The sequence below is a fragment of the Thunnus albacares genome, chromosome 2 (genome assembly GCF_914725855.1).
Source record: "Thunnus albacares chromosome 2, fThuAlb1.1, whole genome shotgun sequence".
In the NCBI taxonomy this organism is placed as follows: domain Eukaryota; kingdom Metazoa; phylum Chordata; class Actinopteri; order Scombriformes; family Scombridae; genus Thunnus; species Thunnus albacares.
In genome coordinates this window covers 25,576,563-25,602,557 of record NC_058107.1, presented here as the reverse complement: position 1 = coordinate 25,602,557, position 25,995 = coordinate 25,576,563, and the positions used below count along the sequence as shown (strand labels likewise).

Genomic DNA, 25,995 nt, shown 5'->3' with positions numbered 1-25,995 from the left:
CCATCCATTGTCATCCTGCAGACCCCTGCTCCCCTTTTCATCCCAACTCCTTCTCAGCATCCCACGCCTGCTGCACCAATAGGGAGTTACTGTAAGAACGAGTCGGAGGAGGGGGCCGTCTTGTCTGCTCTGTCACTTCATGCTGACACGGTGTGAGGTGGAGTGACACTGAGCTCCACCGTAGTGTCTGGGAGCAGTCTGGCCCAGGAAGTCTGACCTCCGTGACCCTTTCCCAGACCAGTGGGACAGACAGGGGCTCTCTTTTGTTTGTGTTGTGTAAATGTGTGTGTGAGAGAGAGATTTGGAGAGGAAGGCAAGAAAAACTGGGGCTGGGGTCTCTGAGGAGGGACTTCCATCTCCAAAAGAAACAGATCAGCAAAGCTTTGCTTTGTGTACAATAGGAGAAAAGTTTCTGATGAAATTGCTTGAAAATTGCTGGCTCAGGAAGTGCGCTGAATGGGCAGAGTTCATAGTTCTGCTTGCTGTTATTGGGGTCGAGGGCTAAAAGCAAACTCTAGCCATTGCTGAAAATATAAGAAAGACCCTATCAGACATCAAACTAAATGAAAAATGACAAACAAAGAGTACAATACTGGAAAGGTTTAAGTTATCATATCATTCAGATAGCACTTTATATACTTGTATAGTCATGTTATAGGTACTGTCAATATGTGCTCAGACTAAATGCACAGGAACTGAGGAAAAAGGAGAAAGTCTAGACGAAAATAGAGTTGCAAGGATTAGTGTAATAATCGATCAGTCAGTCAATCGCCAGCTATTTTGATAATTTAGTGGTTTTTAGTTATTTAAAGAAAAAATGCTAAAATGATCCTTTTCCAGCTTCTGAAATGTTAATATTTTCTGTTTATTTTAGTCTCACATGATAGTAAAATGAATGTCTTTTGGTTATGGACTGTTGATTGGGACAAAACGACATTTGAGATTGTACCTTGGAGGAAAACGTGATCAACATTTTTCAGTATTTTTTTGACATTTTATAGACTTAAACGACCAATCAGTTAATTGGAAGACTAATAGATAATGAAAATAAAATGTCAGTTGCAGCCTTAGAGGAAAATAATAAAAGCAACTGGAATTTCTTGTAAATTCTGAATTTTGTCCAACTGCAAACCATTACACATACACGCAGTCCATGTGTATAGCTAAAGCAACATCTGTACTGTTGGTAGAGGTTGTTTGTGGCAAATAACCATGAGCTGAAAAATGGTACACTCAAGCAGTTCAAAATGTGTGAATCAGACAAGGCAAAAAAAAGTACCCATGTTATTAAAAACAATAACTTCTTCCAACATAGATCCTACCAGCTGACCCTAAATCCGATATACTCTGGAGTAGATGAAGCTTCCTTTAAAACCTCAACAGAAAAAATAAAGAGGGATCTCCTACTAGGATGATCAGGCGCCAAGGGTGTCAAATTAAAGGTGCTTTCACAGCTGGTTTGGCGTGATTCAGTTATGCCGAACCCCAGAGCGTTTGCCTCATCATGTGTTAATACTTTGGAATATCAGATGTCATGCATAAGTATACAATAAGTATACGCTTGCGATGGTTTGATAAAAATCCCTTAGCAGAGCTGGGTGCACCTGCTTTAATATGAAAGCACAGCGTGGGACAAAACCAACTTATACATTACTATTGTCATCGCAATGGCACACAAATTACAGCATATAGAACATTATTGTGTGGTTTACTGTGTGTTTAGTACAGTGCAACAATCGCCGTGTCCATCATTTTCTATGTAGCTTTTTTTTTTTTTGTCCCTGGAATGTTTGAAAATGATGACACACATGAAAGGAGTGACCTCTTCCAGTCCACAGGCTAGACTTGGATTGAATTTTCTGGATGGCCCAGCCTGCAACCGGCTGCAGCTGGACACTTTTGAACCCCCTGCTGTGTCCCTCCGGGGGGACATTTACTGGACTGTGACAACCTTCAGACGTCCAGAGAAAACTCACCCTCTAGTGTGCACACCGGCCATAACAAAGCAATTATCATGCAGCATATACATTCATGTTGGCGCCATTGTCGCTCTCTAACCTAACTCAGACACTATTGTACCTTTGTCTGAATTTCATTGTCAAACAGCGCTTTCTGTGGAAGCTGTGCTGTACTGAAAGCTTGAAATTCAAGTGGCTTTCCTAACGGTAGCCAGTTTGCTCCACTGAATTAGGAGTTAAAAGAAGAATCTGATAGAAAAGGGTTGTTAGATATGTGAGAAAATGTAAATGGTTTACAGGGAGCATTAGAGATCTTCGGTCCCACAAGACATGCTGCAAGCACTCTTGTTCAGCATCAAAAGACTTGACTCATTTTAAAGTTAAGTACTGGAGAAAAACAGTACGATGGAGTTTTTCTACATTCTCCTTTCCCTCCTTCCTCTCTTTTCTTTCCCTTACAACTTTCACAAGAACTGCGAACCTTTCTGGAGAAAGCATGGACATGCTACAGCTCCATCCATTTCATAAATATACAAGCTTAGTTAGACCACCGCACTTACTGTTCTGTGTATAACGGTGTGTCCTGCTTCGGCACAAGGTAAGATTAAATGGAATATCTCCTCCGTACTTGTTTATGTAAGTCCCTCAGACGAAGTAGTGACATTGGAGTTCCAATTACCTGTGCAATATCAATGTGGTGCTTAGAACAGAGACTTGACTCCACTTACAGCTGGTAGCTCTGTCTCTAAGGGTGTTTACTCTAGCTCCTAATATGTATCGCCATATAATAGATGAGCTGAGATTCTTGGAGACTTGGCTCACATGCTGCGTGAGCCGATAAACAGTGGAATGTGGCAGTTAAGAGATGAAGGCTATTGTTGCGTGTTCCCACTGTCTGCTATGCGGTTGCTGATGTGTTGTGAATTATTCTACTCCACTGTGGGACTGTTATCAGCAAATGTATCTATGGATTTATTAATATGAGTCAAAGTTTAGATTTTAAATCTACACAGTGTTGGCATTTGGAGTTGTTGTCAGTGATGTTACATACGGAGGGATTCTGACTCACAGTTTGCATCTTTCTTGTTATTCAGTTTCTTGGAAGATGTGATTTATTGTTGGGCTGATTCTGGCCTTTCATTGTAGAAAAGCAAACCATCCTCCACTGCTCAGAGGAGTGGTAATTTCCCTGTCAGGATGGTTGTTTTCCGCTATGATGCTCAAAGCAGTGGCATTAAAAAAAAAAAAAACAACATAAAATAGGAACAGAGGCATTCAGCAAGAATGTGTGTGCTCAAATTAGTTGTTTTTTTGACATTTTTCTTCTATGGTTCTGATAACCATAGTGCACCGGAAATGTAGCATTTTCCTTAGGGTGCTACTTCCCTGCCTATTTACCCTCCTCAACTGCTGGTCTAGTATTCAGAAATGTACTTTCATCCACCCTTGAGACTGCTTGTGTACTCATCAATGGCTTATTTTCTGCCATCAGAAGAACCCATTTACTACCATTCAGTCTTATATAGTATGAAAACAGTTTACACTGACTCGAAAATTGCTTTGGCCAGGTTATCACATGAAATACGGAGCCTTAATTTCTTTTGGTTTCCTATGTTATTGCCTGAGCATTTTCATGTGGGTATCATATAATTCCATGCTTATTGTCAGTCACGTGACAGCAACGAGAAGAAATTAAAATCTGTACCAGGAAAAAAATCACCTGTGAACAAGTCAGATTTGAAATCTTATTTGGGACGTCTTTGGTAGCGGGGTCTGCAGTTTATTTCTAGCTGGGATTGACACTGTAAAGGCTGTATTTTAATTGCAACAATAACAAATCTAATTAGCCACAACATTAGGACTATCACCTTTACAAAAAATCAAGGACAAACAAATGAGAGCCAACATGAAAACTGTTAAAATTGGTTCAAATGCAACTCACTTAGCCTCATCAGGAAAATGTTTTTTTCCATCTGTGGTGGATATGTGCATAAGGAGGGGAGGGCCTGCTTGGGTCTGTCTCACCCATTTGAAAGATGGATGAATTTAGGGCTGCAACTAATGATTATTTTCATTATCAATTAATCTACTGATTATTTTCTTGATTATTTGATTAATGGTTTAGTCTACAAAATGTTCAAAAATAGTAAAAAAAAAAACAAAATGTGATGGTAAAATGGTAAGATATTCATTTAACTGTCACAAATGACAAAACAGCAAATCTTCACATCTGGGAAGCTGGAATCAGCTAATTTTTGGGGCATTTTTCCTTGAAAAATGACTGAAACGATTACATTTCTGACGATTGATTAATCGATTAATGGACTAATCATTGCAGCTCTAGATGAGTTAATAAAATTTATGACTGAAATAAATAATTGGTCCGGAGAATTAGCTCACTCACCCGACTTACATGTATTACTGCATGTTTTCCTTATTTAACTTAAACTTTATTTACCAAACTGCTGCATAGAGTAATAGATCTCACAGAATGCCTGCTAAACAAAGGCTAGGTGAGGTTGATTGCACTTTTGTTTATTTTACTGTAAGTTATGCTTATCTGCACTAGAATACATTTACCTACATGCTTATACCTGCATTTTTTTTAGTAATTGTGGTTATAGGCTGGGGAAGGCACACCTGTGTACTCAGCTGTGCACTTTTGCATTTTAGATCAATCCTAAATGCACTCTTGTCTAGCACACTCTACAGAGTGCCCGGGGTTCAGGGGCTGAGTACTCAGTCAGAGTGGACAACGGGCCCTGTGCCTCCGCCAGACCAATTAGGCAGCAAAGCAAGACTAATGACCGTGGTTAACTTGGCCTCTGAAGAATGGAGCTGTCCCCATTGGACTGCCTCGTTATGTGATTGAGTAGGGTGTGTATGTGTTTGTGTGTGCCAGCGTGTGTTTGTTAATGTGAACCGGGGTCTAAATGATGACAAGCAGATGCCTGCAGTGGGCGCGTCCACCCATAACCTGGCCTCTCTTCCTCCTGAGATTACAACACAACACCTCCGCGCCACCTCGTAGGCCCACACCTGGTTACACTGTGGGGGTGGTGGAGAGAGTGAAAATGAATTTCTGTGATTCCCTCCCTTTTTAACAAGCTAATTAAGCACTGTGTGTTGCATCCTGAGGCAATATTGAAATGACTCAGTCACAGTTCAGTAATGCTTCTAATAGACGGAGGAAGAAAAGGGAGCTCAGGAGGGAGGGACAGTGAAGGAGGGAACCAGAGAGAGAGGTGGGGGACGGGGGGGGGGGGGGGGGACGGGGGGGGTGGCAGAGGGGCAAATTAGACAGAGCTGAAACAGTTGTGTGTAACAAGCTCCCCACTGTATTCTTCTTAGACAGACAGAGTTGAGGAGGCGCTCAGGCAGACGGGCTGCTCTGGCCAGGAAGCGGCTCTGCAGCTGTAGATATCATCAGTTTAATGTAGCTCTAAACACCACCAGGGGGCGATGACTTCAGGAATGACAATGAAATCCTTTTGCTAAACAGAAAACTTGTTCACTCTCTTTTTGCTGTTCTCCCTTCTCCTCATCTGGACTTCTTGCACAGCTTGGCACATGCCACTTTCACATGTTAATGCTTTTTGTAAACACTAAAAATCTGTGACAGCCGTATTGCTATTTGTCAAAGCTTTTTAAGGTTCAATGAAAACCAGACTCTTCTCCAAAGAGTAGTTGACCGCAGAGTTAAATAACTCTGACTGTGCCTTCATAGGGACTGAAACACAACATAAATGTCATGGTGTTCATTTCCTTAGACCAGAAGATAGACATTCTGCCATGAAGTGAGAGGACTTCAGATCAGACGAAGAATGATTGTGTAGACTTTGCTTTGCTGGAAGGGTCTCATACATATGTGTGTACATTTTTTGAGTGTAATGCATGCAGGTGTCTCACCTTATACCAGTAGTCTATCTGACTTGCATACCTCTGTTTTCACTCATTTCAGCTGTGAATGTTTTTTACATATCCGGAGAACTCAGCTCTCTTTCATCAGGAGACATTAAAATGACACCTGATTCTTTTAAACTAGTCTTACATTTCCTGTGAGTGGCAGGTTATTTGCATACAGATATTAAAAAGACAAATGCAGTGGTAAAATGCTGTGTATGTGTGTATGCATTGAGTGAAATATTCCCACACTTCCTATTAAATCTTTCAAAATAGAACCATTATCAGTAAATGTAACACTTAGCGCCAAAGTCAAAACGTAAATAATCTGTAGCAAATAAAAGGTATCCTTGTTTGGAGGAGGTAAAGTTCACAGTATAAGATTTTCCAAACAGTTTTTTCCACCCAAAAAATTTGCATTTTTGCTGTTTTGAGTGAGAATATTTTCCTTTCCAGTTTTGTTTCAACTTTCTCCAGCTGGCTCGATTCATCTTTGCCTTGCCAAGACATCTTGGCTTGGCACAGCTGACAGTTTGTGTTACTGACCTCAAAACGCCAGACTCGTTTTCTTTCTGCTGGAGAAATATTTTACCGCACCAAAGTGCATATCATTAAAGTATCAGTAATGAGACACCTTCATGCTCAGATCCAAATGTGAGCACTTGGGAGCTGGCCCATCACTGATCCTGATGTAGGTTGCCTTGTTAGGTGCCAGTTTGTTTGTTTTTTTTTTTAAGACCCCCTCACAGGCTCACAGTGAGGCTGTAGAAGATTGGCCATGATGAAGATTTTTTGGGCATGTTTGGTTTTAGACTCAGAGTCTCACAGATATTGATTGCTTGCTGCTGCTCGGATGAATCAGATGCGCCACTGACAGAGGTAGAGGTAGTGTGGTAACTACAGCCCGACTGATATATATCAGTCAGCTGACGTTGGCTTATCACAGATATATATAACAGTATCGGTGAATATGTTGTCTGATATGTGCCAATTATTTTTTTTAAAGTTATATAAGCAGCATTTTATGTATATTTGATCCTTTTACTTAATTCAAGTTTAATATATACATACAATATGTTTTTTTGTTCTATGTGTTTTTTTATTTATAGTAATTTATAATTATTAAGTGAAGTTTACTGTTTCAGTGCACTGATGTCATTTTATACAATAAAGTTTATTAAACTGTAAAATATCATGCCTCCATTACATATATTTGCCACAAGTGTTTAATAACCACATTTGAGGGATGATTGCATAGATGTGTGTTTCTGTATATATAAGATTATTGGCCGATCGGCATCGGCCCCAAAAATCCAGTATCGGTCGGGCCCTAGCGGTAACACAGCGAGCGGAACTGTTAGCTACCTGCTGTTTACATTTAGTCATAACAGGCGGAGCCCTAATTTCTCATGGGAGTCACAAATTAGATCGGGTCAACTTGTTGCCCTGATCCCGTGCTCATATTTCTACTCACTTTTAAAGGAAGGGAGTGGAAAATACGTGCAGGAAAGGAAGAAAAAAAAAACTTCAATAGAATTTTAATTTGTTCTATTAATTTATGTAAATGACGCAGAGCAGGTGTTTGAATTGGAGTGTTAAATTGCTTACCCAAGCATTGCCATGTAGGCTGTATGTAAATGCAGGTGTGTGCTAATTGAAATTCAATATCCTTCTCTTCAGCAAAGGGTGCTGGCCTATTCAACTGAGCTGCCCTCCTCCCCCTCTTCCTCCTCCTCCGCTCTTCCTCTTCTACCACACTTGTTTGCCCTCCAACCTTACCTAAGTGGGTCTTTAATTTAAAAGTAAGCGCATTAACTTTTTCAAACACAGGGTAGATAAAGTACCTCTTGCCAACAAATGAATAAACGGCAAAATAAATAACGCTCTTTCTCGCTCGCTCCCTCACACACACACAGACATACACACACACACACACACACACACACACAAACACACACACACACGTGGAGATCGATAAACAGCGGTATTGAGGCATCTCTTGAGGTCTGTGTCTGGCTCAGTGTGATGGTTGATTTATTTGTTCTTTGCAAGAGGCGGTAAATCAGTGCTTACCCTCAGGCCAGCTTGGCTCCACACAGCCAGGCAACCTACTTAGTGTCACTCCTCAACCCTGCTGGATCAGGCGTCTGCCCGGCCTCTTATGCTCATGTTTGTGAATTTTGTTTGCTGCAAAATTATGTTTTCAAATTCATTTTTCTTTGCTTTGAAAGATGTCCGTTCACTTAAAAGTTAAAGGCCATTTCAGGGATTTTAAGTGCATGAGGTTCATTAGGGTGCAGTTTGTGTGAGATGCTAACAGTCTGTAACAATGCTTTCTGTTAATATTCAGTGAAAGTAAGGTGAAGTGCCTGGCTGCTAGCTAATTGCTACTCAAAGATCTAGAAAGGTGGAGGGGAAAAAGGAAGATGGAGAGGAGTGGAGGGCTAACCTTCCCCCAGGGCTCTCTTAGGGGTTGACGCTGTGTGTCGCTCTCCTCAGCTCCTCTGCTCCCCTTTGCTCTCCTCTGCCCTTCTTCTCTTGCTATTGCCCTAAGACAGGAAGCCAAGCTGTCCTCTGCAAACCAAGGCTCTCACCGTTGAGACAGAAGCCACCAGTTCAAAAACCTCTTTGAATTCTCTGAGCTTTCCTTTGTCTTCATCTCATCTCTCACCTTTTTTTTTTTTTTCGTTTATCGACAATAAGATTTATGACTGGAGGCCACGCGTTAGAGGACAAACCTGTTGTTTTGCCTTGTCATTCTGTGAAATGGAAGTTTTCCCATTGTTGCAAACTTTTAATGAAGATTTACCTTGTCTTTAAGTGTTTTGGTGGATTGTGTTCAAAGAAAGGTGATTCAGGACTTTAAGTTACTTTGTGTGACTTCCTGCAGCTCTTAATAATTTGTAGGCTGCCAAACCGCTAGCCAGGCAAGCTAATTGTCTTTGGCTCAAGCACCATTTGGCTCGAACTTCACGCCTACTGTGAGTACACACAGTGGCAGCTGGTGTCCACATTGCTCATCGGGGGGTGTGACATAGCTAAGAGGCATCAACAAACTTGACCCGTTCTTGGCTGGACGCTCCAATTCAAAACACATTACATCTTTTTAATACAGTTTGTGTAAACCGTCTCTACCATATTATTGTTATGACCAAAGTTTTACACCACTGCCTAAGCATGAGTGAGACGTCCTCCCAAGAAAAATGACAGCATCGGTCGTTTTAGCAAATGCCCAACAACAACAGTCTGCAGAGGGGAAGAGGTTGGGGTGGATGAATGAGTTGACAGAAAGTTGGACCTCTGTTGGTTTCCCATTTCCTACTGACAGTCAACACTGATGTCTTTTAGCCACAACCACAATTATTCCCTAACCGTTAGTAGTTATCATTTGAACCGTGACAATGAAGGTCTCCCGACCTTAATAAAGGACACTGTAATACATTTTAAGTCTGTTCAACTTAGAAACGTAAGTTCCCCTGCTGCCTTAAAAATGTGAGTCAACTGAGCTGAAGTTGAAGATTTAGTTTGTGAAAATGTAAAACCAACAGATAAATTAACTCAACTAGAGACAAGAAGTTCAATAAACTAAAGGTATTATGTTGAATAAACAAGTCACACCGACAAAAGGTCACAAAGAGATTAGCTTTGAACCAGAGTCTGTACAAAATGAGCATGCAAGGCTGCTCTCAGTGTCTTAGATGAGGTTAGGGACTGAATACGATACTAACCTCCATCATGGTTTGTATTGATTTCATTACTATGAGAAAATGTTTTAAAGTATATGTTAAAGAGCCACAGCAAGTTTCCATCCTGAATATTTTCTTCAAACTACAAAATATAAAGGTCTGTGGAGAGTTTTAACTCTCAAATGATGTATGCTGAGAAGTCTGTTCATATGCAGTTTCTTAACAAGTTGAGTGGACTCTCAGCAACTCATCATTTCAAGTCAAAAGGTTTAACTTGAAATCAATAAAACGTACATATTTAAGTTAAAGCAGCTATAATTTTTCTGTAACGACAGTGTATCAAATGACAAAGTGTGATGTCAGAGGTGTCACTTGTACTGTAGCGATGAACCTACAGAGAATTATCACCGGACTCCGCAGCTTCTCTCAGCTTTACAGAGCTTTATAGCGAGTTTCAACTCCTTGTTTAACTTTGCTTTACTGTTTTGGTTCATTGTCACTACTTTAATAGTGTTGTTTTCAGCTGGCAGGCAGCTGCTTTCAGAGAAAAAGCTCTAAAACATAATGTACATTACCTGCTCTGCACCAAACCACGAACAGACACAGTTAGCGAACATAGAGGAGCATTTAGCAGCTAAAGAGACAGCTGTCTCCCTCAGGGGTTGATAGAGACCAAAAACAGAGCTAAACACAGTGAATATTTGACTTTAATTGATGAGGTGGACAGAAATCCGACTCCAAATGAATGATAGTGTTGCTCTGTAATAGGGGTAGAGCCGAATCAGAATACAGTATTCGGAAAAGCACAAATAGTTGTTTTTTTTTTCGAATATTTATTTCATACAAATATTTTTTTAATTATTTGTTTCTGGGAAGAAAAAAAAACATGTCAAGTAACAGTGTGCAGGTTTGGACTCAGCTGAGCAAAACAGGAGAGACTCCGCAGCCAGACATTTCTCTGTTCTCTGTTTAGGAGTGGCTGAGATTAAAATGAGAATAACTGGTCCACCTTAAAGATCAGTCCACCTCAAGTAAGCCTGGTCAGGTTAGGCTAACCCATTGTCGCTAACTTCGAGGATAACCCCCTTCACTTTTCTAGCAGTTGGGGAAACAACAGACAAGACTTTTCTTTGCCTTGAGAAGCTGCAGCATCACTGTCACTTTTCTGCCTCTCGCCCCTCGCTATGCACACACATTACGCACTGCCCTATTCCTTAAAGGAGCTACGCTACCAAGAGTTTCCCAGGCAATGACACAGAAGTTGACTCATGTTTCAGAACAGTGCTGCACAGAGGCTCCCAAACACTATTGAGTTCCAAATGAGTGGATATTTGGTGTTATTTTTGACAATAAAAAGAATGATTTGGCCTGGTGGGGCCCTCCAGGCTTGTACAACAAAGGGAAACAGTGACATATGTTGTTGTTGTTTTAATTTGGACGACTCAGATTCAGACTCAGCATCAACTTTGAGCACTATTCTACCATTTCTGCTTCGGAGACTAAAAGACGAACAAAAATAAATGTTTGTCGGGCTGCAAGTTGTCACTGCGTCATTAGAGCCCCATTGGAGTTGATTATGCTCTTCTGGAAAAAAAACAACAAAAACAACAACAACAAAATAACAAGAAAACTATGACGCTCATCACAGCCCTTTTTCAAACAGGCCCCTGGTAATATAGTGTTGATTTTATGGGTAAGAATTTGACTTTTTAAGTGTCTTCTAAATTAGAGGCCTGGTTTAACGCCGATTTAATATTCTGTTTAGATGCTCAATTAGATTTGTAATTGCTCCTCAGGCATGATTGCGTTTATATTGGCTAAGTTCATTAATACTGTGGGACCCAGGTCTGTGGCCAGCAACGCAGTAAAAATGAAATTAAACCCTCAACATGGGGCTCAAGCAGGGCTGGAACAGCATCAGCAGAGCACAAGGATGTGTGACTCTAGTGACAGATTCAAGGATATAGCTGCGTAAAGTGTTACATTTAGTAGTTAACGTTTTTTTATACGGTTTGCACTTAAAATTCACTAGAGTCCATGCAGAGATTTAAACAGATTATATTTTAACATTTTGTCGAAGTGCGCTGCTCACATATGGTTTAACTTATGCTGGAGTGATGTGAAAATGAGTTTATCATGAGTTTGAGAAGTAATAAGAAGACGACATTGACAAGCAGAAGACAGACGGATGTGAAAATATAATAATAATGGAGAGTTTAGTCCTCAGAGATTTCCTTCCTCAGTGCTTTCCATTCCTTTCTCCTTCGCTTTCCCTCTGTCTGTCTCTTTCTTTATTTGTGTCTTTCATCATAGCTTTTCACTGCACAGTGTTATTGCAAAGATGGCTGCTGTCTCTCGGGGTTTACATCTGCCAGGTCCAGAGAGTCCAGTCTGAAAGTCCAGGAAGAGACCCAGATGTCTAGACTGTTCCCTGTATAATTTAGTCATGCATTCCTTAAAGGTGTTAGAAAAACACCTGCATCTGGTGCTCTCTCTCTCTCCCTCTCTCTCTCTCTCTCTCTTTCTTTCTTTCGTCTGTCATTTTTCCCTCTGAATCGTTCTCTGTGTATGGAAGCCCAGGTGGTTCAGTCTTAAAGTTACTGCGTTAATGCACTTCAGCACTCACAGCACCTTGTGAAAATACAAAGGCTTTGTTCACTCTTCACTGCTAGATGGATCCAAGATAAAATTAGATTAATTTATGAGCCTGCCAGTTCAGTCACACCACCTGAGTGGAATAATGGACACGTTTGGTGTGAAAATTAAACTAAGGAGTGCGTTAAAAGCTTGGGATTGGTCTTACATTTGCTTTTACCCAAAATGCCTTTTCATTAAACAATTTAGCCCACGTCTAATAGAAATTATGTTCTGCTTGAGATTTTTTTTTTTTGTGTCATTTGCAAAATTTGACTTGATTACATTTTGGCAAAAACTATCAATCCGACTGAACTGTGGTGCGTCAGTGATGATTTTCTAATTCATGGAGTTTTCTGTTTTTTACTTTACTTTCTCTGAGAAAGTCTGAGCAACAATAGAGAACCTTTTCATCAATTGTATTTGGGTTTTGTCCAAGCATTCATTCAGTTTGCAGTGTATTGCTCCTGTCAACATTTTGTTTTCTTGAAATGGCATTTTACCAGACAATGACCTGCTAATTTTTTGTATTGATGTTTCTAATACAAAGTGTGTGTGTGATGTATCTTCTTTTAGCATGCCAAACCTGTGATGGCAGCGGAAAATCTCTTTAATAACACAGGCTTTTGTGGCCCCATCAGATGATTATAGAGCAAGCATAAACAAATAAATTGTCGCATTGAATAATTCTTTGAAATGTCCAGAAAGCTCTCTTCATCTGTTTGCCTGCCAACTGTCGTGTGATGCCAGATAGCTTTGGCTCTCACTCTCTCCCAGAAGGGACAAACCGTATTGATGAAGCCACAGTCTACTTTTAATGTACGTTTCATGATGTGTGTGTGTGTGTGTGATGGAGGGGGTTGGGAGGTGGCCTCTTGAACTCTAGTCTTCTTTGCTTTTAAGCGATTACATCAAAAACACATTTATTTCACGCTTTCATCGCTAGGGGCACATCAGTACAGAAAGCGAAAATGTCATTTCAAAGATCAGCCTGATTGTTCTAATATTGTTGATTAGGTTTACATTCCTCCAAGCTCTGAGAAATCATTGTGGAATTATGTTTTGTACATCTGGTGCTGGATGAGGTCATTTAAGCCAAATGCTTTGCTATTGATGTTGTTTCTTCAGGCTGATGCTTTTGTTATGATGTCTTATACTAAATATAAAATCCATACTTCTATTACATTATTCAGTGTAATTTTCTCTGAGTTTGTAAGAATATTACAGCGTGTTTGTTGTATTGAATCTCTATTGTTTTGCAAACTATGGACAAAAGACACATTTTGGCAGCTTAGAGCCCTCATATACCTGCTTCTTCACAATGCATTCATAGAGACAAGTGACTGTGATGCAGGTGCCGTTGTTCACTTACTTCCCTGCGTACTTGGTGTGTATCTGGAGGATTATAGTTTATATCTAGTAGAGACAGATCAGCACTGATTCATCCTTGGCCCGACACCAGAATGTCTTTGTGGAAAGCTTTTGATTTTTCACAACATAAAAATAACTAAACATGGCGACACCTGGAGAGATCACTTTCGGCCATTGTTGTTATTTGTTACCTGTCACCACCGTTCATCTGCTTAATCTGCTACAACGACTAGTCAATTAACTGATTAGTCAGTTGACAAAAAATGAATTGTAAAAACGGGGATATCGGCGCATAGTTTTGGACACTTGTGTGATGAATAATAAAAGGGAGCTTTTGTGAGAAGTCCTGTTTACTTTCTCACCTCCGCACACCTGGCCCATTGCTGCCTGAATTGTCAATTGCAGAAATTTTTAAAAATTGTCGGATGCAGCCTTCTAATTTCAACGTCGGAAAGGTGTTGACAATCCTTTTTGAAGCGTACTGGCACCTTTTCCTGTCAGTTAGTGATTTTATAAAGTCCTGTATAGGAGAAACCTAAACAAAGTGGTTTAAATCTGGTCTTCATAGAGAGTTATATAGGTACATTGAAGTATTAGAACTCAGTGAAAAGTCAAGCAGACACACTTGGCACTAAATAAATTGAGTGCCAGAGTTATAATGACGGGAAAATCCTGAGTCGAAACTTGCAAAATGCCAAACAGAACAGAGCTGAGAGGAATGTCTGGCTGTACGTCTTTCAGTGCCAGCTCAGTTTCATGAAACAATCAAGACAGTTTGGTCTCCAACTTTGCCCCTGAAGTAGCGGCACCATGAAAAATAATAGTTTCTGTACAGCGGATGCTTCCGGACAGAATTCTTGAGAAGGAATTATTGTATTATCAATTTGTAGGCTTACCATTTATTTAGTATTGTAAACACAGCACTAAGCCCAGAAAAATACCTTATCAAGCCCATTCATGGAAATATTTCTCAAAGAACGAGATGCACACATTGCAGTAATGCCTTCCTCTCTTTATGTGTCTCTTTATTGCCTCTATTTACATTGTTGGGAGGGATATCATTTTCCAGCTCTCAACATAAAGATTACTTCCATACTGCTGCTTTGTCAACTGTTTTTCCTACGCATTGTTGAATTTCATGTGTCGCTCTGATACCAGCTATTGTTGTCTGAACCTTTTTGCCTACATGGCTTTAATTGATTGAGGCTTGTTTGGCTCCCGGGGATCTTTGCATGCAGGGCTGTTGGAAATAAATAGCCATTTGGGCAAGTTAATTGACAAAAGCAGAGAGGCCTGCTTTCTGCCAGAGAAAAGGAAAACATCATTTTCCTTTTGTTGAGGAGCTTTTCTTTTCAAGAGAGGGGAATATTATGTTTCTTGCTAGAGACCTTGACAGAGAGCTAAATGAAGTTTCCTCATCTCTGACCCAGCTCCAGGTCTGTCTCATTAACTTCTCTCTTCAGTGATTGAGCTCTCATGATGGCCTCAAGCGACCCCCCCCCCCCCCCTACTGCTTGCACACACATGCCTGAGCAAACATACACACGCACGTGCACACACACACACACACACACACCAATTTGTCATATTTATTTAAGATTAGGTATTGACTTCCCCCCTTGGTTCTTCAGTTTTGTTTGAGATACTTCAGTGTCTTTGATGATAATGAGCTACTTTAATTATCTTCAAGTGACTAGTTCTTGAAATGTCAAAAAGCTAGACGAAATTCAAATATTCTGGCAAACTTTTGACTGGTGGAAATGTTTTTTTTTTTTTTTTTAAATACATGCTTTAAATTATACCCTCAGTCATTTGTTGTAGCGCTGATCTCTGTCTTTCACCTTGCAACCACATTTCTCTGCTCCCTTCAGGCTAGAGCAGCAACTAATGATTATTTTCATTATTATCTCAGCCAGGTGGAAGCCTGGAGGGGATCATGCGTTTGGTCATGTGTGTGTGTGTTTCTGTGTGTGTATGTATGTCCGCAGCTAATCTCGCATACTACTGGACCCATCAGCCTAATATCTTTTATGCACATTTATGACTGTATGTTTAAGGACCTCTCATGGTTGTGGTGATTCACAATTTTTGAAAAACCTATTTTATAACTCCATTGACTGCTTTGTTTTATACCGCCATTGACAACTGACTCCTCGCTGCTCTGAACCAGCGGGTGGGGGCTGCAAGTGATCAACAATTGCTTTAGATTGGAAACTTGTTTCCGCTAGGGACAGCCAATCATGCCTTGTTGCCACGTTACATCAATTGGTGCTAAATCTCGGTACCTTGAGAGCTGGTTGTGTTGTGAATTCAAATAAATATTGAAAAGATTCCTTATGAGCCCATCTTAAAGCTTTCATCTTTTCAGCAGTCCTCGCCATCTTACAATATGCATTACGACATAGCAAAAGGCATTTCTGGCAATCAGCTAGGCTAAAAACAAGGCTTGCCTCAGCATCTTGAGTGTACACACCTAGTGGAGATCTGCATACTACTATTTTCTTGATTAATCGGTTAGTTGTTAGGTCTATAAAATGTCAGAAAATGGTGAAAAATCTCAATCACTGTTTCTCAAAGCCCAAGGTGACATCTTTAACTTACAATCAAATACTCACTGATAGAAAAAGAAACAGCTTCTTCAAGAACCAAGGTCCTGAGCTCAAGTAGTCAAAGGAAGTAGTGTTGAGCATTATGTGCAAAACTTTAAAAAATCATAACACAGGCTGGCTGAAAACAGTATATATACAGTGCCTTTTTCAGGGTGGTCAGAGGCCAGTACATTTTAATGGAGCTTAGTTCAGAATGGTTATATCAAAGGAGGACAACAGGATTTCTCATGCTACATTTTCTACAATTCTACTCCTTCTTTCTCCACAATCTCCTCTTCTCCGGCAACTCTTTTTACATCTCCACTATACTTGTCGCTTGTCTTCTTGATCCAGTGCTTCTCTGCATTTATTTGTTTCACGCTGCCCTTTTTCTCTTACCTGGCTGAGTGTGTCATTTGTTCAAGCATTATTTGTCGAAAAAATGCCCGATAAGTGGTGCACATTCCTTTACCTTGTTGATTACAACTCATTGCTGTCTAGAGTAAGATACGTTGTGTTCTACATTGATTAACTGATTCAATTATATGTTGTCAGTTGGCTGTAGTATCCAAGATAAAGCCTGCAGGTAGAGCTGATAACCCCAATCCCCAATCTTATAGTCAAAGCAAAAACAGCACCATAAGGTAGGTAGCACTTACTTAACATCAAAAAATACAGGAAGACAAATACCTCAAATGCACCAGGTTATGTTTGACAAAGGTAAATAATCGATGCCACATTTCAGCCTCGTCTGCTTCCCTCATGAAAAAAGAAGCAATGCAGTGACTGTAAAGGCCCACATGAGGTGAATAAATGAGCCATAGGACATGTGCAAGTGACCTGAAAAGTTTTGGTTCGTCCATTGCAATGTTTTGGGTCAATCCCATGCGACTTCTAAAACATGCCGTGTTCCAGTATCTCGCACTTGTGCTCCTCCATGCATATTCATACATCGCTGAGTATGTGTGTCCCACATCTAAAAAAAAAAATGCCAATATGCAGTACACTTAAGCCACACGCTATGCACCCTTAAGGTTCAATTATACTTCTTACGGTCTCAGTGGCATCCACGGTATTTTCGGTGTCCATGCCGCGACTGCAGGGTTCTTGTATTTATAGTTTCACATCATTTCCGGAATCACCTCCTCGACCCTTTGTGATGACGTGTGCGATCGTGGGATTTGCGTGGTCTCTGCGGTGTCCTCTGCAGAGTTTCAATTTGGGGCTGTTGTGTGAAAACCAGAGCAGATTCGTCTTTGAATCTCTGTGAAGTTTCGCCCTCAGATCAGATCCACCGCAATACGGATACTGCTTGCGCTGCTGTAAGCATAACATAATTGATCAGCAACTATTTTGGTAATTGAATAATCATTTTAGTTGTTTTTTTAAGCAAAAATGCCAAACATTAGATGTTTCCACCTTCTTAAATGTGACAATTTAATGCTTTTCTGTGACATACATGATAGTAAGCTACATTTTTGGGGGTTTTGTGGATATGACAAAATTTGAAGATGTCGCCATGAGCTCTAAGAAATTATAACATTTTTCACAACTCTCTGATATTTTATAGACAAAATAATCAGCAGATTAGTCAATAATGAAAATAACTGTGAGTTGCCCTAAAAAAAAAAAGTTCAGTTCACAATGTTCACAATGTTTTCATTCAGTTTGAGGATTGTAACTTCTGCATTCTTGCACACCTAACACAAACTCTGGCATTTTTGGCAATAATACAGTGAAAACAGTGTTGATGCCGGGGGTAGCATGCAGCTGTTTTCAGCAAATAAACTCTAAAAAAAAAAAAAAAAAAACCCATGGTACACAACCTGATCAGCACCAAATGTCAAACAGACACAGTTGGTGACTAGCTGGTGAACAGGTAGGAACAACAGAACTAAAAGAGAGTGAATATTGAACCTGTCAGGTGACCAGAAACATGATTCCAAATGAATGATAACATTCCTCTGTAATTGCTGGTTAAGTAAATAAACCATATTAAATATTAAAGGTGATAACATGTCAATGTTGTCTTCACATTTTGTGTCCTCTGCCCCCAGGTGGCCAAAAAAATCTGTTTTTACAGGTTTAACATCTTGACTTTTTGCCATTTTATGCCTAAAAGGGCACATAATGACAAATATTGTGTCCTCCCCAAAATGTTTATATAATCAGGATGTAAAAAGCTTCATAGACAGACTGTATAGTAGGACATCGAAGCATTGAAACTCGATCACTATACAGTGATATATAAACTCAAAAATGTCTCAATGAATAAGTAGATTAATGAATAAAAATGTGTGATTATATGTTAGTATAGTTAGTAAGAAAAACAGCACGCTATAGCTGTTGGAGATGGGTGACACTTAATGGCTTAATGTCTAATTTTTAAAAATCCTGCTATACTGAAAAGCTGACAGTTTGGCTGTACACTTTGTATGTATTTCTATTGGTTATGATGCTTAGTCTTCAACATTGTTTGGTGCACAACTGCACTTAGATTCAGCTTCACTTGCCCTCAGACAAGAACACAGACACAGACACATAAAAGTGAAACTTTAGCAGCCCCTCTTGTATCATTCTTAAAACTGTGGCCATATGCGCTCCTCTCTTTCTCCACTTTTCAAGCGCTTCTCCATCCACCTCAGAGTAATTGATTTGGGAATGGAGTTTTGCATGAGGGAATAAAGGGAATAACACATCTTCTGGTCTCCCGCTTTTAATCTCAGCCCCATTTCTCTTCCTTTTCATGTCTATAATTTGGTTGATGTTGAAAAGAAAAAAATCTCTAAATCCACCAAGGCATCCGTCGTTGCATTTCACAGAAGTTGGGGACTTGAAACGTTTGTGTCTCTTTGCATATTTGTCTTTGTTTGTGATAGAGCTGCAGGTGCGTGGTTTGTGGAAGGCAGCACGGGTAAAAAGGTCTCACCTCACCTTTTGTTTTTGCTTTTTCTTTTTTTTTTTATACATGTTTCTTATCCCTTCATGACTGTTTTTACTCCGTATGTCTTTTTTGTTTGTGTCTCTCTTTGTTCTCTCTTGCAAAAATATCAAATGTAAAATGGGAGATGTATAAAAACTCAGGAACTACGGGATGATATTACTGTCGAGCATCCTCCTCCTTAAAACTTTCACTACTGCTTCTGACTCCACCAGCATCCAACCTCTTGCTTCAGCGCTAAACTTGTGTGTGTTGTGAGGAGAGATTTAAGAGTGAGGGAAAGGCTGCACTCTGTTGCAACGTTAAACTTTAATGTCACCCATGGCCACACATGTGGTAAGTTGCCTCAATATTTCATTCAGCAATTAGAAAGGTTATGAGGAGCTGCGGAGAACATTTATTACATGCACATAGTCGTTGTTTTTATTTATTTTGTTTTATACTCCCTTACTGTCGTATTTTACATTTTCAATCTCTTGCTTTCTCCCTTCACTCTCTGACTTTCTGATATTTTCAGAGATAATGCATGATTGTTTCTCATACTTCAGCTAGATCCAACACTTTAAAGCAGCCTCCTTTTTTTCATGTGTTTGATAAAGTGGTGTTTTAGCTACCTGCATCCCAGCAGAAGTACACACTCAACCGCATTTCCATCTTTATGCTAAAATCGTCCGGACACTAGACTGCACCTACACAGCAGCCCGCCTCCCACAACACACGTGCACATAACACACACACATGCTACCAAAAAGGCCTTTTTTCTGAGCTGTTTCAAGTTCTACTTGCCCATTCCCCTCAAAATGGGTGGAAAATGGAGGAGCTGGTGCCAAATAGGCCGTTTTCCAAATCACCGAAAACCCCCAAATGGTCTCCATTAAAGTTCCCGGGCTCTTGGCAGAGTGAGGCCACGGTGTTTGGAGGTCATTTTTAAAAGCCCTGTGGAAATACCCCCTTCCAGCCATCTCAGGCCATCTCTGAGTGTGTGTTTGTTCGTGTGTGTGTAAGTGACTGAGTTCAGGCTTTATTAGGCTTCAGTGGTGTTTGGACAGCCGGAAGAGTAGTACTAATAGGACAGAATGATGCAGAAATGGACAGAAAGCCCCCTTGCAGTTCTTGAAGCTAATTTTCTCTCTCCCTCACTTTTACCCTCTCACTCTGTTTCAATCACTCATTCATCTCTCTCCCTCACCCCCCCCCCCCCCCCCCCTCCCCCCCCACCACACACACACACACACACACACACACACACACACACACACACACACACACACACACACACTCCTCTTTCCACTCTTCATCAGCATCGCTCTGCTTTCTCAGCCTTGGCTGTCATACGGACCTGGTGTTGCTACACTAATTTTTCACATCCCTTTATTCCTGCTATTCGGCCTTTTCCCAAAAGCACTTTGAGTCAGCGGGGGGAAAGCTTTTAGCCACTGATTACTCCTACACAGTAATTTCTCCTTGTTTTGTCCCTCTTTCTGTTTCTTTCTTTCGCATGTCTTTCTTTCATTTCATTTTTATTTTTCTCTGGCTGTCTCTCTTCCTCCTCGTTACTCCTTTTTTTTTCTGTCCTTTTCGCTCCCACTCTCTGTTCTTTCTCTGTCTGTCACTGTCCTTAATCAGATTTTCAGTCGTTTTGTCTCTCTGCCCACTTTTATCCATTTGAAAATGACCAATAAATATTACAATATGCTGATCTGTGTCTGCATTACAAAAGGCAGTTCACATGCAATGCCTTGTATACCAGAAATGTCCTTCAGTTTAATGTAAAACATTCAGTGTTGGTGGACATCATGCGGCTCCACAGGCGGAGTGACATGGGATAAGGGATAATTTCAACCATGGTGGAAGTTAAGTCCATTTCCCAGAGTGCCAAGGCTCCCTTATGAGATCACTATATATTTGTATTTGATTTTTTGGGTAACCTCTAGCTAGAGGGGACCTCAGTGATGTCCTACATTTTACCTATATTGTCTACAAGGTGAAATGTGTCTCTCAGCAGGACAAAATATAGTCTTTATTGTTACAATTAGATTAAACTCATCTTGTGTTCCCATTTCCAAAAAACACTGGCAGCGTATGACACATGTCAAAACAGCGTCCGCTAATATTTTCTTTGTAAACTCAAAAACTGCGCCATTGTCCTATTTTCCAGCGCTGACCGGCAGGATCTTTTTTTCAGATTAGTGTCCTTGATGAGCATGTCCCGGCTACTGTATGTTGACTTCTTCTTCCGTCAGGTGATTGCACATCTCCCTCTGTGGTTTCGTGTCAGTCACCGTGGACGAGGATAGACTTATTTCTAAAATAGCGGACCCCTACTACCCACAGTCCCGGCTTGATAAAGAATAATATTAAAGAAGATACTTCCTGGCAAACCATAGCTGGATATATTAGCTTTTTAACTGAGGAGGGAACACACAAAAGACAAATTAATCCAGAGAAGCTCTCTGAAATCACGTTGCTTTATGATACTCTTAATGTGCTGTTCAGTCCTGTAGACATGTTGCGCAACCATATGTCTGATGTGAGCTAAACTGCCAAATTATGCACTGTGGCAGTGTTGCGTGTTGGACTTTATTGTAACAAGTTTAAATGCTTTCAAGCGGAAATTGTCAGAGTGTTATTAATAAGTGAAAAGTTTTGTTTCTCTCGTCCGTGGAGTACCACATACTAACATTTCTCTCGTTATAGTGAATGAGATTTAGTTTTAATTTTAGTTGGAGTAGATTGAAAGCCACTCTGTCTGTTGGCAAGGACACATTCTGCATGTTGATAGTTTTTGTGTTAATAACATGTAAAAAAAAATCTCATTAATTCTTTGGCAGAATAAAGGTCACGCTTGAAAATGTTGCTAATAATCACTGTGGCCTGAACGAACTTTGAAGTGCTGAACCCTCACACCTCCTGCTTTAAACACTGAGCTTGATCTCAGAGTCACTTTTGTGGGGTCGATTTATCCGGGGCTTGACCCTGAAATGGCTCACATATTTCCCAGGTCACTGGTCTGGAGACCTCTCTTTACTCTCTTTGTCTTTGCCGAAGTCTTTGTCCTTTTTTTTTCTCTTTCTCTCTCTCTCCTCCTCTCACTCTTTCTCTCTCTCAACCTTATACAAACGGTTCCTTTACTCTGTTTTTGTCATGTATCTTTCTTTCTCTCTCCGTCTCATCTGTCTCCCTTTATCTTCTCTAACCTGTATGTGTTTCCCCCTCTGTTCTCAATAACAATATAGCGCTCCTCAATTTGCTCTACCAGCAATAAAGACAGATGAAAACATGAGTGAGGGAATAGCCTGTTGGTGCGTCCCCTGCCTCACAACCCTCAACCCTCCCCTGACACTTTTTCTTTCCCCCGTGTCACAGACTGTTACCAGGCAATCTGCTCAGCAGAGATGTGATTGTTGGAGCAACTCGAGCAGAAGTAACACTAAAAGGCTTTTAATCTTTATAAAATCCTCCCTTTCTCATTTGAACTTTTTTTTTGTAGAAGTAAATGGAACATCCATTATCAGGGAACAGTGTGTCAAGTTTTTTTTTTCTTGGTGAAAAAGCACATGAGAGTATTGTGTGAGGTGTGCATTGTGTTCCTTTATGTGTTTTTGCATGTGTGTGTCTGTGTCACAGAGGCATTTTGAGTTATGCTTTGCTCTCAGCGATGTCTGTAATTAGCAGTAAAAACCCCAGTGACATGGCCTGGGCTGCTTTTCAAGGTTATTCATTCGGTCTGCTAAACTTAGAGTCTTTCTGGCCCAATAATTCTTGTGTTCGGATGTCTAAATAAAGTTGTTTTCACTTAAAGGGGACCTATTATGCTTTTCCTTATTTTCAGTCATATATATATATATATATATATGTATATTATGTTACAATGTCAGATGTTCATTTAAATGTGGCCAAAGTATCAAATAATGAGGTAAAAGTATGTAGCAGTAATCCCTGTGAGCAAAAATCACCAGGTTCAGACTGCTCTGAACGCTTGGTTTCCAACGTTTTTTTTCTACTTTCAGCCCGAACTGATGTCAACTCATGACAGATTTCTTTATATGGTCATCTGCTCTACACACAGTATGCAACTTCACTGCTCTGCTCCACAAACATAATGGCATTTTTCCATTGTTTTGGAGGTAGTCATGCTGAGCCATGACTCAAGTTGAGCTGGCAGGCTGTGAGTAGTTTTTCTATTACACAGCAGGGCAAAGTAAAATAAGTTGTTTACCTGTTGGAGGTGTGCTGGTTGTCTGCAGCTCGTCATCAAACATCATCATCACTGTGGCTGTTTCTGCTTGTACTACTCCTCCCTGCATTATTTCTAACTGATCTGTTGAACAAAGAGTTCCAAATATCTCCATATGTTGTTGTCGACCGTTTTTTAGCGCCGCTAATGAAGTTCTGCTAATTCAGTGAGGAACACCTTTCATGTCCTGTAAATTCACAATAAAAGTCTCCCGTTATTTAGTCATTTAAGAGCTTTTAATATGAAGCGGCAAAAACAGGAAATGTTGGGTTTTCATCGGCAGTAACTTAACACGACTCTGATATGGCTGCCCCTCGGCAGGCCTCTGGAAAGCTGGCCAATCGGAACAGAGTGGGCTCATTGGGATGGGGGCAGGAGACAGGAGCTAAAACTGCCTGTTAAGAGACAGAAGCTGAACTGAGGGCCTGCATAAAGGGCCAGTATGAGATATATAAGGAGTTTTTTAAACTGTGAATCATGCAAAGCTACTCTTGTGAAGTCCCAAAATAAAAATACAGAGCTGGAAATGAGCATAATAGGTCCCCTTTAATTCTCTTTGGACTGATTGCAAGCGTCTGTACATCATTCAGTTTATGTTAATTTCATAGAAGACAAATAGCCCTTGGCACAGTAAACATTTTAATTATCTGTTCTTCAAATGGATTTCTGGTATGCATATAGATGTTTCCGAAATTGACTGACCTGTGACCTTCCTCCATACCCCCTCACTCAAATCTTCTCAGCCACGGTTTCTGTTTCATTCATAAAATATTCATCCCATTGAGGGAATTAATAATTTATTATTACAATACAGGATCAGACATCAGACAATCACCATGAAATAATAATTTTCCATTTGCTCACAGCACATTGAAAATGCATATTTTCTCTACACTTCACTCTTTCCTCTCATTCACTTCCCTCTCCTCTCCCAAACCCTCCCTCTGATCAGCTCAACACCTGGCAAGGGACCGAGGCTCTGTCAGTGTCTGTCCTGTCCTGTTACCATGGTGATTACGAGGTTAGGAGCCCCAGAAGGGCCCCTAATAAGGAGGAAACAGGGTGTGAAATTAAGGTTGTAGGACAAATATAGCATCTGTTTTTTAAGCTAAGCTGTGTGTGGAGATGGTGGTTTAATGTAAATTGATAGAAACAAAACAAACAAACAGACGGCAGGTGGTTTGTACAGTAGTTGCCTTTAGGTTTATAAAATTTGAACATTTTTCCTTATTTATTGTAGTTCTCTATTTCTCAGTAATCTCAACTATGCTAAAACATTATTTTACATTTTATTTGATTTAGGTTTGTGAATGTTTTGGGTCAAAGACATAATCCTTTTGGAGGCTTGGCTCCTCAGGACACCGCTGTGCTTTTGGGTCTTGTTGGATACATTAGTGGCAGACTGAATGTAAACATCTGTATCAGTGTCTTGCTTGATTTTGCCCCCCATGTCCCTCTCAAGGTGAAAACCCACTACCACCCTTCGTGCGCTATAGCTCTTCTTACTCAACACTTTCTTACTTATCTTGTTGTTGTGCATATTTGATGTATGATGGATGTAGTCATCATTCTGATTACATTATCTTAAGAACTAAAAAAACAAATGATGCAGTAATGTCATTTTACTTTACCTAGCAATATATAAAAATGATAAAATATCTTTCATTAACATTTGACAAGCAGTTACATTATTTAAGCCTTCATCATCTGGTGGATTGATACAGAAGCCATCAAAGCCCAGTCAACAGACCTTGAGCTGCACTGAGAGGAAAACAGTGAGTGCAGAGTGAGTGTTTGAGAAGTTGACATAAAAAGAACAACTGGCTGACACCGGTTGTTGACACATGGTTGTCACACTAGAGACAGGAACTGAAATCTTGCAAAACAGATCATCTTTGAAAAGTGTGAGAAGCAACCTTCATCAGAGTTATGATACCGTGGTAACCCTTAACACTGTTTGAAGTAGCTAAGAAGAGCTAGAGCTGCTGCAGTTACCACATTACATTTTTTTTAATGGATAAAGTACTGGTGTACTGGTGAGTGTTGCATTATGGGTTGCTTGTAGGCTTAATGTTGCGAGGCTAGCAAGTGTGTTTATAGTGAGTGTGTTAGAGTCAGTCAGGCCTAAAATATTCTGTTAGTCCTGTTTAACCTGAAGGAGTTTCTGAAGGCTCCTGTAACATGTTTTTCTGTCACGGAGGAAATTAATTCATGTCAAGTGAAAATGAGCCCAAAGCTTCTTCCAACGTCTCTACTGCAGAAACAGAATATGTCAAGTAGCCAAATACCACTGTCACAGATGATAAGGAGCTCAAAAAGACAAACAGTATAAAGTATTAAGTATTTTTCCAAAAACAGATGTTAGAAAAGGGGGGTCGTCTTATAATCAGAGTCACCATATATTCGGGCCAATATGGTATTTAGGAACCAATTATTTATAACATCTGAGGTTTAAAATATATATATTTTTATGGCAGTTACTGCAATGGTTTGAAAGGCTTTGCTAATTTGTGCAGTAAGGAAAAAATCAATGTAGTTGGAGCTCTAACTAGAGCAAAACTAATGTTGACTATGCAATTGCGTTTAAAAATACAAAAGTTTCTAGTAAATTAAAGCATTCAAAGGTTTAAAGTATTAGGCTCATGCTCAACAAAGGACTGGCACTACCAGGCATTGA

The 25,995-nt window shown here is 40.1% G+C and overlaps 1 protein-coding gene across 2 annotated transcripts in view; it reads left to right on the top strand.

Moving 5' to 3' along the window:
* fbxl17 (F-box and leucine-rich repeat protein 17) overlaps nt 1-25,995 on the top strand; it is a 238,947-nt gene that overhangs the window by 30,035 nt on the left and 182,917 nt on the right. The window lies entirely within an intron of this gene.